The 14,899-nt window shown below is 34.1% G+C and overlaps 2 long non-coding RNA genes across 3 annotated transcripts; both read right to left on the bottom strand.

The window, feature by feature from the left end:
* Positions 1-1,869: 1,869 nt before the first annotated feature.
* On the bottom strand, positions 1,870-4,537 carry LOC115983487. 2 transcript variants are annotated; one of them, XR_004090071.1, is made up of 3 exons: positions 4,116-4,537; positions 2,343-2,416; positions 1,870-2,263 (listed from the first exon to the last, which is right to left on the bottom strand). It is a non-coding gene; the product is annotated as an uncharacterized LOC115983487 (long non-coding RNA). The 2 variants fall into 2 exon arrangements; XR_004090072.1 differs by lacking the exon at positions 4,116-4,537 and adding an exon at positions 2,581-2,822.
* A 3,034-nt stretch (positions 4,538-7,571) lies between these two features.
* LOC115984295 lies at positions 7,572-13,193 on the bottom strand. The gene is made up of 3 exons (XR_004090469.1): positions 13,126-13,193; positions 7,752-7,807; positions 7,572-7,680 (listed from the first exon to the last, which is right to left on the bottom strand). It is a non-coding gene; the product is annotated as an uncharacterized LOC115984295 (long non-coding RNA).
* Positions 13,194-14,899: the final 1,706 nt, after the last annotated feature.

The following is a 14,899-nucleotide window of genomic DNA, read 5'->3' as shown; positions in this document are numbered from 1 at the left end:
TTTTAGCATGTTGCAACTGAGCAGTTAATATGGAATTGTGAATTTGTGACTTGTTATAATTGCTCAGTTGCAACATGCTAAAAACTTCTAACAAGTTTGGGAAACCTTTTAACTAGTCACAATGCTGCTCCTCCTCTTGCGGCTGCACCACAATCTGAAAAACCCCTGGGAAAATTGGACCTTCTGTCCTAGAAATATCATATTTGACTAGAGGTGGGAAAGTGTTCAAAACCAAGAGGTTGACTTGGATTGCTATTTATAAGGGCTTCAATACTTTTTGCATTGGTGCTGTGTCTTTGTATGTTTAGATGCAAGAGAGGATGGCAAGAGAAAGAGAATGCTAAGAGGCATGATATCAGTACCTATAAGGTCTCTTGAGAAGCTGAATACAGTGAACTGTTGCCTCAGCATAATTCTCCAATGGAGAAAGGTATGTCTTTTATTGTCCACTCCTTTTTTTTTTAATTGTTAAAATTTCCTTATCTCCTTTATTCTGTTCTAAATGAAAATTGACTTTTGATCTTTAGTAGTACCAAGAGGGAGAGTTGCGAAACCAAGAGATAGTTATGTTAAAGACAATGGATAAAAAAGTGTATTTCCAAAACTTCAAAATGAACAGGAGGTAGATGTGAAAAACACACCGGCAGTTTCACTGCCCAAGAAGAATCATGGTTCAGTCATGAGCAACATGGATATGGAGTTCTTGCCACCACGACTTCCTCCATTTTATCCTTTCAAGAAGGGTCTCTGTGGAACCAATGGTACCTTTCAAAGTAACTACAAGAATACATCCTTGAAAGAGTCCAAATGCAAGTTCTGCAAAAGCTTTCACTGTTGCATTGCTTGAGCAGTATGCAAATAGCTTTTCTCATGAAAGTTTTATTGGTGAAGGTATGCTTGGTAGTATTTATAGGGGTGAGTTGCCCAATGGAAAGGTAAGATTCTTTGAACTTAATAAGAACTAATTTGCCAGGATGATAGCGTGGTTGTTTGATTGTGTGGCTTCTACTTTAGAATGCGTGTACGTTTGTATTTGTTGTCTCTTTTATTGCTCCTTCATCTTCTCTATCCTCTTTAGGTAAATTAGTTTTGAAGTCTGAATTACATTGACCTCCATGTGTGAAAATAAATGTCTGTTAGGTAGTCCCTTCCAACCCACCCTCCCAACCATCACTATTTCCCCAAGTTTCAAGTAACGTGGTGGATTCTTCTTCGTCCTCATAAGTAATTTGAGATCCAAATAGTTAAATCTTCAATTTCTTATTTCTTTTATAGCTTCTGGCAATCAAGGAACTGGACACTAAGGGGCTGTTTGGCCAAGGTTTTTTCATCACTCAATTTCCATTACTCATCACTCAATTTTTCACACTCGTTTGGCATCATCACCCAATTTCCATCACTTAATATTTTTTACACTATTTGTGGGCCCATACCTGTCAGCCGGTGTAACTTTTTCTCTTTTTTTTTTTTTTTTTTTAAGTACCCAAACTCACCGAAGCAAAAAAAATAAAAAAAAAAAAAAAAAAAAACAGAACTGAAGACCGAACAAGTGAAAAAAATAAAAAATAAAAAAGTCAAAAAGTGGTCAAAAGTTGCGGCTGTGGGTCCCTCCATGTGTGTTTATTTACGGAAATGCCATTGAGTTATGGAAACTGAAAACTTTCAGTTTCCATAACTCATAACTCATAAATCAGAGAATTGAGTGATGGAAACAGAGTTATCGTTTGCCAAACAACCTTTTTATTATGGGTTCCACCATTTTTGAGTTATATGTTATGGAAACTTGCAATCCAAACAACCCCTAAAGTTTCCGGGCAGCTGAGTAATGAGGAATTTTTTGAACTACTTTATAGTATTTCTAAACTTCGCCATGCTACTCTTTGTGGATATGGTGGGTTACTTTGCTAAGCATGGCTAGCAGCTACCTGTATATGAGTGTTGTAGAAATGGGACACTTCATGATGCACTGCATGATCATGATATTCATAAGAAACATTCGCGGAAAACACACATCCAGGTGGCGCTCGAAGCTGTAAGATCCTTGGAGTACTCAAGTTGAAGAACTAATTCACAAATAACATAAGGAAACTAACTTGAGATATGAAGTTTGGTAGCTGCTTATATACAATGCTCACGTTGGGCTAGGAGCTTGGAAACTGGTTTCTTTGTCATCTCTTTTATCTCTGACCTAGGAGATCACAACTTGTAGATTTCACATTATTGTGAGGAAATCTTCTTTCATCCATGTTTGGCCAATTAGAAACTGAAAGCACAAAAGGAAGCATGGAGAATTAAAAGGAATTTGTTTCCACTGACATGTAATCAAAGTAAAATGCACTTACACTGATGGCATTCTTTTATATAACCTAAGATCCCACATATCTTGAGGTATGATGACATATGCGTTTATTAAATCCTGGAAGATGAATAGGTGACATAAAAACACTTTCAGAATAATAGCATGTACATTTTTGTAAATGGACTCAATTATAGAAGGCATCACATAATTGCTTAGAAAAAAGGATAATGCAAATGAAGTGTGAGAACACAGTCTAAATGAATACACGTTTAGGCACTCACATGTGAAATTATGTTTCGTAGGAGCACCAAAGCCACATCAACTTACATGGAAATTAAAATGAACATTAAAGTGGCAGCTCAAACAAACAACTAGAAAAAACTTGCAGGCTATGTTAGTAAATTTCCCAACAATTAGATCTTTTAGGCTGTGTTTATTTCATGCTATCAACAAACCAAAGAAAGGTTGTCTATCATCATAACTATAATTCAATACAGCTCTAATAAAAAAAACAAAATAAATCAGTAAGGCATAAGAGCATTAGCATTGGAAAATTCCAATGCTACTCTATTTTACCATTCTAAAACACCACTTTATCATTATACCATACCATTTTACAATACCTCCAGCATCTCAAAACTCTATTTTTATTAAAATATTATTTTTTAACCTTTCTTTATTATTTCTTTCCAACCGTTTTCCAGTCTCATTATCCTAGGCTTTCTAACAGTCATTTTTATTCCTCTCTCTCAACCTCTAACACCGGTTCAACACACAACACACACGCCCATGATACACCGATCAACCTATCCAAACCCATCACCACACCCACACACACAAACACAAACACAAACATCAAACCAGCAACAAAGCCACACACACAAACACAAACCATCAAACCAGTTGGAGCCAACAATGGCCACCACACCCACCACCCAAGCCACCGATCAGCAAACCCACGCCGCCGATTTGAAACCCAAGCCACCGATCAAAAAAATCATCACTGGAACAAACCCATTAAAAAAAAAATCATCACCGGAGCAAACCCATTGAAACCCACGCCGCCGATTTGAAACCCAGGCTATTGATCAAAAAAATCATTACCAGAGCAAGCCCATTCAAACCCATTCAAGAAAAATCATCATCAGAGCAAACCCATTCAAGAAAAATCATCACCGAAGCCATTGGAGCAAACCCATTCAAAAAAAATCATCACTGAAACCCATTCAAAAAAAATCATCACCGGAGCAAACCCATTCAAAAAAATAAGAGAGATGGAGAGCAGAGACGAGAGAGCAAATGGAGAGGAGAGTAGAGATGAGAGAGCAGATGGAGAGCAGAGAAGGAAGAGAGAGAAGAGAACAGAAAAAATGAGAGAGATGAGAGACAGAGGAGAGAGAATCAGAGATAAAATATTAATTTTTTTTTACAATACTGCTATAGTGCAATTCTATCTTTAGAATTGCACTGTAGCAAGTATTGCAAAAAATTTGCAATACTTGCCTTTACAATTCTCTGATGCAGATGATTTTAAGGCTGCAAATGCCAAATTTCCCTTAGATATGGCATTAGCATTCTCCAATGCTAACGCTCTAATAAACAATAAAAGTACACAAACAAACAAAAAAGAAGAGTCAAGTTGGGTGAAAATTTAAGGTGCTCAAAGAAAAATAAGTTGAAGAAATATGCAAGAACATGAACCCTTAATATACTGAGACTATCAAAGAAGATTGACACTACCAAAGAAGATTGTACAAACAGAACTTACAGTAGCTATATTGATAATACAAAAGAAGATTCCATAAAAAAAACTTACAACTGCAGTTACCGAGCTGAACATTGGTAACCCATGCAAGAGACAACTCAATATTACTTGCCAACTACAGTCAAACTGCAAACTTTTCTCAAAAAAATAAGTTAGTTTTAAGTATGAGGATAACAATATTAATTAGAGCAAAATAGAAGACATATATGATCATTAATAGGATTTATAATTTTGTGATACATAAAAAGTTTTCTTGCAAAAAAAGAGGAACTTAAACACACAAAAGTTCACAGGAGGGATCCCTTCAAGAAATTTATAGAACTTTACAATGCCTAGAGAACAAAAAAAAGATAGACCTAGCCCAAAAGAAAAAATCAGGTAACTATTGATGATTATTCAAAAATAAGACAATATATACTTGGAAAAGAACTCCCTAGAAATTATGTATGCATAATATGTGAAAAAGATCATGATTCTCGTAAGAAAAAATCCATCCCCCCCCCCCCCCCCCCCCCAAAAAAAAAAAAATACCAACAAAAACTCACACACACACACGATTACAATAGAGCTGGTATTGAATCATTGCCACATAGCTGGAAAATTAAAAACAAATTTGAAAGATTATTACATGATTAGGAAGAAGGCTAACCGTATAGAAAAATGCTCACACTTTCCAGCATCACTCTTATCCTTACACTAACAAGATCTATAGATATTGAGTCAATCCGAATAAACGACCCATCTGACTTCGAGACAGTATTTACATTGCTCTTACAATGATTCTCCTCCACCACAATACTCCTCTCCATGTTAGCAAATAATACCATAGCATGCAAATACACAATTTTCTACAACCCCCCCAAAAAAAAGTAACTCAGTGGTATCATTATCATATGCTGAAATTACAATTTAGTGGTAATAAAAGTAATAGACTTGAACACAATTTAAAGTTCCATGGTCACTCACAATATCCTAAGCAAAGTCCCAAAGAAACATGTTATAGTTTAGCACACCCACAAAGATATCAAAAGGTTCAAAGTAAACCATAAAATAATACCCATATAAATAACAAAGCACACATTAGGGTTTTGTCCGTATAAAAGTTAGATATACCCCCACGCATTGAGAATGGTTGAGTTAATGTCCACAAACCCACCAATTCAGAAGCTACTGAATAGTTATAACTTGTTATACAAAAAAATGAGTTTTATGTTGCCATTCTGAAATTAGTAATGACAAAGCAGAAGCGTTTCATCATCATTCTGAAATTAGTTTTGTTATTGGAAAGTCACACCATGTGAGTTTTGAATCCACAACCTCACCCTATGTCCCACTATTGAGGGAGAAGAAGTGCTATTCAAGCTAGAGCCCATTGGCGAAATTAGGTGATATGCCTACCAAAAATTACTCTAGATTGTTTATATGACTATTAAACCAAATTTAATAATTTGAATTAATTAATGATGGTCATTTAATAATTTGAATTAATTAATGATGGTCATTTTCAGTTCATGCCAGCATAGTATATGTGACAGTGACATATGAAAGGAGTTTAGCATGTCTTTCCAAGAATGTCTACACTTTGCCAAAGGAATACACGTCAACCAGACTACTCATAGAGCAGAAGGATAGTAATTGCGTCTCTATTGGATGCTTAACATAACTGCCTCTTGGACTAGATCCACAAGATTGAATGTGAAAGTGTTGAACCAAAGCCATGCTAAACATGACCCTTTCTTGCCCAAAGCAAATTGAGGCCTGGCATGAACTTCTCTAGCACTTGTAATGGGCTTTTTCACCTAAACCAACCAGCCCAAGCAAGCCAGTCCTAAGCCTAGTGGCTCGGGTATTCCTAGCTCAATTTCCTCTCTACAAACTAAGCAACTAGCCCTTGCACTGGAAAAATTCCAATCAAAAGGCAACTTACGACCAGAAAAGAAAATATACTTTCTCTAGGTTTGGCTCCATGGAATACCCATTCTGGCAGGAATGCATCTTCTCTCCATACATGGCTTCTCCAAGAAGCCAATTACTTATACCAATGTATGGCATCATGAAGTTACACCATTCCAAAACAATATCCAGCAATTCTCAGCCTTAATCACCATCTACATCTTCTCCGATAAGCATCAACCTGTTAGCATCATTGACCTTTTACCATTCTAGCTGCACCCCACCACAGCTTTTTAAGTAAAAATATATTTGTTTTATAAAAAATAAAAAAAAGCTTAACATTCATTTACCCCTCCTTCAGCATCAAAATAGCCATATGCACAGCATCATCAAGCTCCATATCATCAGTGTACCTATATGGAAAGGGGAACTTAGCCAATATGAAGAATTGGAAAAACTTAACAAAAGCAAAATTGGGGAAAAGAGAGGGGGTGGGGATGGTTTTGACAGATAACTAAAGTTAAGTGAGAGATCCTACATCGGTAATTCTTAAGAAATGCATCCAATTGAATTAAATATGTAGTAAATATAGATAAAGATTAAAGAAATATCACTACATGAATTTTAAGTTCAAATTTAATGGTGTGGACAAATGTTATGACCTGTGATATTACATCTTGTTCTTTACAAAGTTGCACTTGATCTTTAAGCCGCAAAATTAACCATAGCCATGAGACAAGCTTACTGGGACAAGTGAAAGTACGGAAGGTGCATCTCAGCAATATGATGGGTAACCTGGAGGGCTTTTACATGATTCCAAAGGGGTGGCAAGTCAGCGAATCATTTCTTCATAGAAATCTCAAGAGACTTTGCATGCTTGAAAAAGGTGTGTTTCAATAAGTTTTGCCTCTTTGCTTGATCTTTCACCAGACACATTGCAACCATTTCTTTAAAAGACTGATCACATATGGAAATCATGCAATTAGAATATTATTCTATAAGAGAGACATTGAAAGATGGCAACCACCAAAGAACATATCTTTTGAACATGAATACCTTTAAAAACTTTCAAAATTACAAATAAACACACAGAAGACAAACTTGTAAACAACTCCAATAGTTAATGTGAGAGACTGTATCTTTTGAACCTGAGATCAAATAAAAGCACATATTAATTTGTAGCCAGAATTTTAGGTGATTTGAATTTTGAAAACATTGAGAGAAGGAGGGAGGCTTTGAAACAAATCAGCCATAACATTCTAGAAATTTAGAGATAATTCACATATTTAGAGAGAAAATGTTTAAACCTGTGATATTACCAACTTGAACTCCGATTTGAAAATATTAGATCAAAGCCCATGTCAAGAGATCAAAGGCTATATGAGTTGTTGCTCAAAGAACATGAAAAGTAAGGGGCTATATGAAAGCCACGAGAAACCTGAAAATCAAGCTAAGCCAAAACATCACTGTAACGAGAAATTTTAATAAACCTTTACATTTTTTTCAATTACATATAAGCAAAAAATATCAAAAAGGAATTTGTTTTTCCAGAACATAGGCATTGACATTGCAGGACACAGTCAACCAATGAAAACTTACACTGGTTTGGCCTGATAATGAAGGTCTCAGTTTGGAGTTTGTCATGCTTGATGAAATCCACAAACTGGCTCAATTCAATGGGATTTGCATACTTTTATTCCTTCTTGTTTTGCACTGCAAGAACCTGGTCAACCATCAAATCAGTAGTTCTAAACAAAATGAACACACATAAGAGACCCATTTCTTGTGACTTACTGCTTGCATCCATCCCATATTATTAGTCCATCGTAGAGGATTCAACTTTTCCAAAACTGCCATCCAAGGTTTAAATTGAAATAAAGCAAATAAAAAGGGGTATTTTTTAATAAAGTAACTGTTAGGAAAGTTATTAATAATCTGCCTATTGGGGTTTCAACATTAATAGTATATTGGGGTATCCCAAAGGAACAGTGGACAAACTACATGGGTGAAGGTAGCACGTAAAGCATCACAAAGCAACAGGAAATAAAAAAAAAATGATTTTTCATCTAATTATCACAGGTCAAAACCTAAAAAAAAGAAACAGAAAGTGTAAATTATATGAAAACATAGGCTAAACACAAAAACATAGATATGCACCCTTCAAACGTGAAATCTAGGGAGTGAAATCTATATCCTACAATCTAAGAAGCATAGACACGGATATGGGTACAATACAACACAACAATTTTTGAAAAATTAGGACACGGATATAGTGGGGAGATATATATATATATATATATATATTTCCAACTTATAAAATTTGTTTTATAACAAAAATATTATTTATTTTTAAATAATTGTCAAAAAATCTATTAGAAGCATTTTAAAGTCTAGCCACTAATATTGTCTACCTACCTAATGAAAAAAACCTGTAAAAAGTTGACTACTTGGCTTGATAGGTGGTAGACTTTTAACTCATAAAAGACAAAAAAATTTGAAAAGAAACGTCTATTTACACATCTTTTGTTCAAGTGGGTGGCTGGAGATAAAAGAACTCTTAATCTGTGACACTGTGAGCCAGACAAAGCAATAAAAAGCACACATGGACAGAAAGGGTAAAGGGGCAAAACTGTAAAAGGGAAATAGGATTATAGATCTAAGAGTTGAAGAAGAAGAAGAAGAGATCAGTGTAATAGGAAGAAGAAGATCGGCATGGGAAGAAGAAGAAGAAGAAGATCGGTGTGAGAGGAAGAAGTGGAAGGAGATCGGCGTGAGAGGATGTGCGTTTCAGCTTTTTATTTTGGAGCAGAAAAATGGTTGGGACACGCATACGGCCGTGTCCAACAAATTTCCTGTGTCCTGTACAAAGAAAACATCAATAGAAACAAGACGAGTAGACAAATGTACAAGAGGAAAGTGCAAACCCTTAGTGGCGCAAGCTTTGAATCCACCACATGTAGCAAACTGAAAATACACATACCCAGCTACATAGTTCATGAAAAACGCTTCCAAAAAAAAAAAAAAATAATAATTCAACTCAGAAGAATATAAGAAAGAGAACGACAAAATCAAATCAACCTTACATAAAAGAATGCAAACATAAAAGGATGCAAACGCATCACCCCTGGAATTAAATAGATTATACAAAATAAAAAATAAATACACAAGCATCATTTAACGAAAAATAAATTAATAAAGTAAAAGAGAAAATCAAAAACCCCAACGAACAATTGTTAAAGCTAAAGTAGATTGGAAACAAGTGGTTAGGGTAGAAGCACAATCAAAAACTTAGGTAACTTAAAGCAAAATGCTAAAAAGATTATGACAAATAACAGTAAAGAGTGACTCAAAATGAGATTTATAGCATGCACTAAGAATGGCAGGCGCTGCAAAAAAACAAATAGAAAAACAAGCATATTACCCAACAAATATAAAGGTAATTCCAATTAACACTGAAAGCCAAGCTCTTCTCAGCTTCCTGGTAATTGGAAACAAGGAAATTAATTAGCAAAAAACCAAGTTAACAAATTATGAAGCAAATCCAAAACATAAGTTAAATCCATATATAATTCCCAACTCATGATAGTAGAAGAGAAAGCACTATTTTGATTTCCTTTTACAACCATATTCAGGTCACACTGTTATATTACTACCCCACACCTATAAGAGGCATTGTCGGATTAGCTATTGGAATTGATATTAAGATTGCCAACAAGAGTGACCAAAAATTAAACAAGACAAACACAGAAAAGCATAAGAATTGCAAGAGAAATTTCAAACACTTACTCACTGAGACTGGAGTTAATAATCCACCCAAAAAAATGGAAACAAAACGTAGGAAAAGTAACGAAAGAGCCTAATTGCAAATTGACACATGCATATGAGCACTATACGGTGGCACATTGCCTATTCTTTTAGACAAAGCAAACAGCACAAAGAAATTTCGTACATTTTCTCACTAGCCAAATAGGGAAATAGAGAACCCAAATATGTCTTTTAACTACTAAGGACACGTTTGGTAGACTGTAATAGACACTGTGATGTAATAGATATTCTTATGGCATAACTATTCAGTTATTTGATTATGTTTTTATTACAATGAATAGTTATTCCTTATAAATAGCTATTCTTCAAAATAAAGAATAACTATTCCTTATCAAAAGTATTGAATATCTATTCCTTCACCTTATGAAACAACTTTTTTTTTTTTAAATTTCTTAAAAAGCCATTAGTTGCCACATTTTCAAAAGGAAAGAAAACAAATTTTCCTTATTATTAATTATTAGCTCTATTTTGAACACCCTTAAAATAAGTGTATTTTAGAAAATTTGACTTTAAAATGATTTAATTACACCTTCTTTTTATACTCTACTAAATTGTGGATGCATATTCAGGATTCTATTCCTAAATAGTTACCAAACTAATGAATAGTAATACTTATTACATTCTAACTTAATGTATTCTTTATAATACTTATTCCTATTTCCATGTATTAATCATTACAATGTACCAAACGTGCCCTAATGCATGCAAGCAAAACATAACAATCAACCAAATATATGATAATGATTACAACAACATAATGCACACACAATCATCACGATATATCGACTTTCATATTCAAGGAATCACCCAACAGTAAAAATTTAATTTGTGTAAAATCCAGTCTTAACAATTGCAAATTTGCAATCATTATTATTGCGTCCAAAACCCACTATCACAGAGTCCCACATTCTAAATTGCTACATAGGGAAAAACTAACGTATTTTTTTTTTCCTAAAAACAAAAAAATAAAAAATAAAACCTCAATAAAACAACTATAAACTTGAATCATACCAAATCTTGCTATGATAACTGCATGCCACATTTGAAAAACTCTAACTTTCACAGTCGAGTTTGTCTTTGTCCACTAATATTTGCTTCAAAGTTGTGTACTCCATTGTGATATAAATTTGTAATATTTGAACATTCTAAACATCAGTAAAGTTTGTATATAACTTTGGAGAAAAATCTAGTGTTTGCAAAGATTGTATAAGTGACGATCTAATTTACACTATAAACAACTTTAAATAATTTTAAAAAATAGTATGTGTTACGCCTAGGCAGATTATCGAATATTTCTTTATATACAATATTTATTGTATGAAGTGATCACCATAATTATTTTCTACAATACGTACCCTAAGGCCATTTTTACTTGCAACTCTAGAGACGGCAACATATAACTATCCATGACTGAAAACTGGTCTATCTAAATAAAGTCCAACACGTTGCAAAGATTGACCTTGGCTCTTATTAATTGATAGCAACGTGATTTTTTTGTATATGTCTAAATTAACTGCTGCTGTATAGGATGTTTGTCATCAAGATGTAGGAAAAGCAATATGTGTGCATGAGGTAGCTCTCTTTTTTTATATTCAACAGTATAGACAAATGGTACCAAAATAGCAAGTTAATTATATCAGTTTAGAGTAATTACGAAGGCCCAAAAAGAAAGTTGAGGAAAATAAATGTAAAGAAGTTGAACGGGGCTACACTGCATGTTTAAATTTTTAAAAAGAAAAGAAAAATGAGAACAAATAACTTAGGAACCAAAAAATATAATCAAGCTAGTTACACACATACTAAAGTTTATAACAATGAAACAACTTTGAAAGGTACACTACTATTGGAATCACTAAATATTAAAAAAAAAAAAAAAAAAAAAAAAAAAAAAAAAAAAAAAAAAAAAAAAAAAAAAACCTGTTGTACAAGCAAGTTAAAGAACCAAAAAGATATGAATAATGCAATTGCAGAAAAATGCTTCCTTCACATAAACCATACATGTCACTTATATGATCATTAGAAAACTCTTCATGGGAAACAAAGAATAACCTTGAGCAAATATTCAAAATCCCACAATTTCACTCCCTGTTACAAATAACAGAATAGGTAAGAGGGAAAACAAAGACCCGAAAATTAAAATGAAATTATTAAGTTTAAAAGAAAACCAACCATTAAAGTTTAAGTAGGATTTCATCTTGTAGGGTTTTCCTTGATTTCAACAAAATGAGAGGAAAAGGGATATAAATCAAAATTCTTAAATTGACAACAAACCACATTTGAAGAGAATATTAGGAAAAGAAATTAGTCCCTTTGCTTTAATGATATTAGAAACTCTGGAATGTAGAAAGATTCCACTTCATTTAAAGAAATTGAATGATTTAAATCCAATAGAGACATTTAAAAAAAAAAAATTACCGAAAATATTTAATAAAAATAGATTTTCCTAAATTCAAATTTGGAACCAAACCCAATTGAAATTGTAAAAGTCAAAAACATATAACAGATCTAATTTACTTTTTAAATCTGTGACAATAAAAGTCAGAGATAGAATAAGAACCCCATAGGATGCGTTGTTTAAGGGGACTCTTTCGTTCTTGACGCCGAAGTCAACTTCATCATCCATCTGGAAATCAAAAAATCAGTGAACTCTGATCTTAGTTTTAGCAAAACTGAGACAGTTTTTTTGAGGGATTGAGATATGTTCCCTATATGTCTCCTTTAATGTTTTAGGCTGATACGATGGTCCTTCCAAATGGTAAGGAATTGGGCGAACACAATTGAAGGATGATACCTTCATGTACCAATCTAATTACGACTGTAGTATCTTAACAAGATTAAGAGTACTAACAAAAGAAGATACACCAATACTACATGCTTTACTGAAGGCATATCCAGGTGAGAAGAATTTAAGAAACAGGGCAGTTCACCTAATGTCCTAGATAATGTTTCCTAACAATTACCTCTAAGATATCCAATTGGAACACGTGCAACATTACCTCCTAGATAACAATCTCCCCACATCAATCAAGAAGTCACAACATAGGATTGTCGTCAAGGTTAAAGGACTAGATATTACTCTTTTAACTTTTCCAAGACACCAAGCAGTAAACCTGCAATATTTTCTCAATCTCACACCAAAGACAAAAAGGAAAAGAATTGCAATACTTAATTGACAAAAGTTCTTATAAAAAAAAAAAACAACTTTGCAACATCAGTAGATAAGCTCACTATTATACAAAAGTGTATTAATCCTGATATACTATTGATAGTGCTGAAGGTGTTAATGACATTTACCTATTGCAGTTGCTAGAAGCAAACTAAAGGAATGAAAGAATTACATTACCTTCTTTTGAAGCACTCAGAAGATTCAGTTCAACAATAACATCAGCCATATCGGAGCATTCAGTGTCCTCAACTACAATGATCAACACAGTTAACACTGTTTTAAGTACATGTACAAAGAAACAAAATCAATATCTAACAATTTCGAAAGTAAAAGAGAAGGAAGATTATGGACTATATCTCTTACACACACCTGAAAGCTCACCTCATGATATAGCAAAAACTCCATGTCAATAAATAAGATATATTGGCAAACTCAAATTGTATTACCAAACTCCACAACAAGGCACAAAAAGAAACTTCCTAGGATATCAGAGAACTTTTTATCATGACGACGCAGGACAAACCAAAACTTTGTAACAGGAGATTAAAGAACAGGAAAATGTGAACATCACCCTGCACTCAAGAATTACACACAGGCGGTCAAATCAAGGTAAATTACAATCATCAAGAAACTTGAACATGTTAGAACATGAATGGAATGATAAAGTAGTCATCCATTCACATAAGGAATACAATAAAAGCAACTTAAAACCTGTCGTGGACCCATCATGGACCATTCTAACCCTTCAAATGCTCTATTGTTCCGCTCTCTCCGTATGGCCTACATTAAACCTAAAGTATAGGTCTGCAAATTAACTAAACTAGTTCTGCCATCTGCCCTCCCCAAGAATGACACAGAATTGTCACGCAACTCCTGACACAAAATTCCCCCAGGAGATAAGTGTTTGAGAAAGAACAAATGGCTACAACTAACAGTGTAACCACCAAAATTAAACGGTTGATTAGTTAACTGTTGTTATGGCAGTGCCATTGTATAAGCTGTAAATGCATACTGGATGGAAATTTCAACCCTCCACCGTTAAAATGAGCACATCATGCTAACAAATTCTATCTAGCACAAGAATAAAACATACTATGGTTTCTGCCATTTAATGGAAAATCAGCAATTTAAGAGTGCTTACATCCACGTTTGTACCTAACAAAAGTGTTTACTGCACATATCACGTAAATTAAACAGTCAACTAAAATTGACAAAACATATAAATGACCTGAATAATGCGAATGTTTTCTCCTTAGTACTATTTAAAAGACCATAAAGAAGCAAGCATGGAGAATCAAAAGGAATTTGTTTCCACTGACATGTAATCAAAGTAAAATGCACTTACACTGATGGCATTCACTAGTTCTTGTGAGTGGCGCAAGAGTAAACTGAGTAATGAGGGGAGAGTTACAGCAGCAATGAGTAAACTGAGTTTCCAACCACTGGGACCTTTCGAGATCGAAGCAAAGGCCATGGAGTAAGGAGTTCTCTTTGCTTGGGAGATGTAAACAAGATGTGTTTTTTGAATGTGATTCTAAGATAATTTCAGATAGTCTCTTGGGGTTGTGTACCCCTCCCATTGTTGTAGCTAACATCCTAACTGGATTCAGCCAAAGGCTTGATGATTTTAGGACTGCTTAAGTCGGCCACGTGAAACATTAATTAGTAGGTAAAACCATTTTTAATTAGAGTGTTTGAAAAGTTATGTCTGACAAGGGATGCTATTTTCCAGTCTATGGCCACCAGCGCACTAAAAAAAGGGACACCAGTCAATTGGCTCACCAGTTTGCTGCTCCAATTTAGACAGGTTGGAAATTTAATCCTATCAATTAATCTACATTAAATTGATCACCCCTGCTAAAATGTGAAGGAATGCAACACAAATTTGATTAATAATATCTCTTCAAACACATATATGGCAGGCAAGAAGAGCAAGCAACAAGCTACTCAA

This window comes from Quercus lobata, chromosome 4, assembly GCF_001633185.2.
Source record: "Quercus lobata isolate SW786 chromosome 4, ValleyOak3.0 Primary Assembly, whole genome shotgun sequence".
Classification (NCBI taxonomy): domain Eukaryota; kingdom Viridiplantae; phylum Streptophyta; class Magnoliopsida; order Fagales; family Fagaceae; genus Quercus; species Quercus lobata.
The sequence above is the reverse complement of the archived record's forward strand: the minus strand, read 5'-3'. Positions and strand labels throughout refer to the sequence as shown.